Consider the following 4,479-nt stretch of genomic DNA (forward strand, 5'->3'; position numbering starts at 1 on the left):
CAGTCACTACTTATTAGTGTAGTTGTTGCTACTGTTGTTGCTGTGCGTCTGTCTGTCTGTCTGGCTCTCTCTCTCTCTCCCTCTCTCTCTCGCTCTCTCACCCACCTGGTTGAGGCATGACGACCACCCACGCTTAGGCCGAAGGGTCTGTTCCTAGTTTTCTTGCCTCTTAAACAGCAGCTTTTTCCTTGCCCCCGTCGCCAAGTGCTTGCTCATGGTGGTACTGTTGGGTCTGTAAATAATGTTATAAGGAGTTCGGTCTAGACCTGCTCTATTTGAAAAGTCCTGAGATAACTTCTGTTATGAATTGGCGCTATACAAATAAAATTGAATTTAATTGAATTAATTCGAGAGTGTGTGTGACCAGGTGAGCCACCATTGTTTCCTGCTACGGACGGGTCCAAATTAAACAGCATAACTAACTTGCACTACGTCACTGCAGCTGACTCCAAACATGTCGACAGCCATATTGCCATAACCCAAGGCTTTAAAATGGTACTCCAACACGATTCACACGGTTTACATTTGGGTACAACATTAAAGCAGCATTGTAACCATCAACCATATCATCAATACATATAACTATTTCCCATTATTATTATTATTATTATTATTATTAATAATAATAATAATAATAATAATAATAATTTCCCAAAATACAGTTCTGACAGAGCTTAAGATTTGTCAGTTGTTTGGCTCACAGCAGCTCCACAGGGGATTATGTCTTTGTAGAGGAATACACTCATTATAACAATCCGGGCACCAATAACACCACTACATTCGTATCAGTCAGTGAATCACTGTCACCATGGGAACCATCCTTGATATGAGGCATTGACTTGCATATACGGATCCATCATCAAGGCTTTTTCATTGTCTGTCACAGAGCTGGAAACCTGCACAGCATCGCTCACTGAAGGATTCTATTGCTGTTTTAGAAACATTTTAGCAACACTCCCGATTATTTACAGTGTTTTTTTGTTTTTTTTTACAGTCATTTACAGTGTAATTCTTGTACTACCAGCATACCACTGTACCAGTACAGTACGTGCTCAAGATGTGCTGGGGAACAATGGCGTGACAATGTTTGAAGAATATACACTGTTGGCACTTTTAATTACTGTGTACCTATTCTCTTATTACAGGGTACAATGAGACCTACAAAGTAACATCTGAAATTTGGGAAGAATTAACAAAATTTAAGTATTTAAAATAAATAAATGTATCAAAAATGTATATCTAGAATACAGCTTCAAGCATGAGCAACAATTGGCATGAAGAACTAAAGAATTAACTACTTTCTTTTTTATTATGACTTTATTTGTCCTTCATTTGATAATTTATCTTCATGTTAAATACACAGTGACCACTTTATTACCTGTACAGTCTAATGTGACCCTAGTGTTCTGCCATTAAGTCTACTTTTATGATGCCTATAATGTTCATTTTATTATACTGTATCGGTAGTGGTGGTGTTTTACTGGACTGCATTATGAGTGCTGAGCGCTGTTTCAAATATTCAGTCCCCCTCATGTATGTAAATCGGTAGGAGAGAAAAATACAAACAAATACCTCATTACAACACCACTTATACCTATGACCTCAATCATAAACATATGATTTAATTGGAACTTGACCAATATTACGGTCACCCAATATTATCGGCCAATATTGGTCTATCACAGACATATTGGTATCTTATCGGCATCAGCGTATGTTATCCAATATGGGCCGATGTGAAAACAGTTTTGTTCCAGTAATGCAGAAATAATTACTTGTATTAAAATACTGGTGTCACTGCAAAAGTAACCAGCAGAGTACACTGTAATTTACAATACTGTGGCAAGCAGCACAGCATTAAAGAGAAGAAGCAGCTCTAAACAACGTCAACTAGAATTGGTTGACAATATTAAGGCTGTGCATACAATCTAGTGATATGATACGTATCAAGATAAGAGTTATGATTCAATATACTGTGAAATCTCATATTAGTCTGGCTTTAAATGAAATATACAAAAACAGAACATAAGAAACCTCACAAAGGTAGAATGTTTGGCTAAGATTGTAGGCTACCTGATAAAAGTGCCCAGTTTACACTGTATAATAAATCTGTAAGTTTACAGGATTTTACTGATTTTTTTCTGTATTTTTCTGTACTTTTTAAATACACTGAAATATTAATACCATTACAAAAATGCCCTGTGAATTTACATGTAAAATAACTGTACATAATCATGACATTACTACTTATTTAAAGAAAATATTGTTTCACATAAAAAGACAGTTAAAATACATTTACCAATTTATAATTGTTTTCGCAGATATTTACTGTTTATTTAATACATTTATTTACTTCATGTTTAACACTGTTAATACATTTCTAAAATTATGTAAAATTAGTGACAACAGTAAAGAAGAAAGTAATGGTTCTGTAATTTTACATTTGTTTGTTAATTGACAGACATCTTGTATAATTATGGAAGTTTTTACAAGAAAAACGTTAAATACATTTTTATTTTATCAATGTATAAGCACTTTCAAAACAGTACAGTTTTTATCAGTGAAAACAGCAATGGTTACTGTCATTTCACAGATGGTGACTTTTATTGCAGTTCTATAACTTCAGAAGGGAAGTATGTTGTAATGGCAGCAAATTCAGATTAAAATAAGAAAAATCAAATAATAACAGCACTCTTCTGAAAATGTAAGCCTTATTATTTGTATTATATCAATGTTCGCCTGTATTTATAGGTAATTTCATGTAGATATCTTTAAACATTAAAAAAAACAAATTAGAAAAGATTTAAAGAAAAGCTAAAAACTGTATATTAATTATAGAAACTTACTGTATTTATGCGAGTCAGTTATTTTCTGTTGTTTTACAATATTTTTGGCGCCCCAACTGCCAGAATATGAACTCATTTCAGCATTTAATGAATTGTATGCAGATGTTTTTATAGGCAACTGTTTCTGCATTCCTTTACAGTCCCTTCCAGTCTCGGTGGTTCGGGCCCGATACAATAAAGTCATGTGCCGTTTGAGGGATCACTGGAGCGGTTCAATATCCAGCTGCTGTAGGCCACGACACCTTAACGGACTGAGCCCACCACAACACAATAACAGTAAACAACATCTGATCCCAGCACTGTAGCCTACATACATTAGTATTAACCTGAGTTCAGTGTGTAAAATTCTACAGCACAACAACTTCTCAGATGTGTGTGTACAAACAGATGAGGAATAAAGCCAACGACGTCTTATTGTTGTTCATACCTTGCTGAGGAAGAATGGAGGAGACAGTGATGTCTCTGTACGACGCCCTCTAATCCCCTCTGCTCTGATCCTAACGATAGGGGGTTGTTATCGCCAGATGATGGGGGTCCGGGCATCCAGAGGCAGAACAGAAGCTGGTTGTTGTTTCCACAGTGCGCAGAGCACCGCGGGCCCGTCGCATCCTTCGAACAGAAGGACCGCTGCAAAAAGACAGGGAGCGTCAAACAGCAGCAGGTCGGACGGTAGATCCCGCAGCACCGACTGGAAACCGCTGGGAGACCGAGGAGTCTGTGTTAAATCCCAGCATCCAGCTGTTCTCTCACCCCGTTATTCCAGCGCACCCCCTCAACCTCACAGCCCACGCTGATGCTCCTGAGGACCACAGAGTCAATTAGCTGTGTTTTGCCAGCAGTAACAACAGAACACTTCCGCCCCGATTCATTCACAATAAAAGTATTAACACAAAATTATAAATGGGTATTACATTTAGGTTTGGTCTATGTGTTGCAGTGAGTGTGCGGAAAAAACGCAATCAAATATAATGTAATCTATTTCAGCAGTGACGGCTGTTGGGGGGCACCAGCATAATGCATTTACAGTGAAACAGCTTAGCCAGGGTAGCATTAACACCCTAGAGGGAAGTTTAGGAGAAAAGTATCATTTTCTATCTACCATAGGGACATGTCCCTACCATCCCCCCCGCTCTCACTGACATCAATACCACCTCTCTAAACTATGAATGAATGATCCATTTTCATGCTCTGTTTGGATCTTCTCATTTTGTCTTGATATTTACTTTTTGCCCCTTTTGCTTTGTTTTCTATATTTCTGTTGTTCTGCTTTTTTGTCGTTTTTGTTTCATCTTTGTATTTTTGCTTTTTGTCAAATTCGGTTTAATTGTATGCTGATATTTTTGTCAAATGTTTTGTGTAACTGTGTGTATGGTACTTTTGTCAAGGACCTCATTGAAAACGAGATGGTACATCTCAAAGGCGTATTCCTAATATAGAATGTCCAACAAAAAACACCTAGAATACAGATAAACAAATATAATGATTAGATTATTTTCTGTATTTTTGATCATGCTGTGCACCCTTTTCGTTTTTGAAAACAACCAACAGTCTAGACAATTGGATGACGTCTTGGTTGTGTCAATTAGAAAATCTGTTCATAGCTTGATTAGTACAGATAACAGAAGCCAGAAGA

At 37.0% G+C, this 4,479-nt stretch overlaps 1 protein-coding gene across 1 annotated transcript in view; it reads right to left on the reverse strand.

Moving 5' to 3' along the window:
• The window catches only part of LOC118321466 (leucine-rich repeat-containing protein 24-like), a 12,266-nt gene extending 8,624 nt beyond the window's left edge, over positions 1-3,642 (reverse strand). Inside the window, exon 1 of the mRNA XM_035652788.1 lies at positions 3,274-3,642. The gene's annotated coding sequence lies outside the window, so the exon portion shown is untranslated. The remainder of the gene's footprint in view (positions 1-3,273) is intronic.
• Between the last annotated feature and the right edge of the window lie 837 nt (positions 3,643-4,479).

The sequence above is a fragment of the Morone saxatilis genome, unplaced genomic scaffold, assembly GCF_004916995.1.
Source record: "Morone saxatilis isolate NCDOM2014 unplaced genomic scaffold, NCSU_SB_2.0 Contig12, whole genome shotgun sequence".
Classification (NCBI taxonomy): domain Eukaryota; kingdom Metazoa; phylum Chordata; class Actinopteri; family Moronidae; genus Morone; species Morone saxatilis.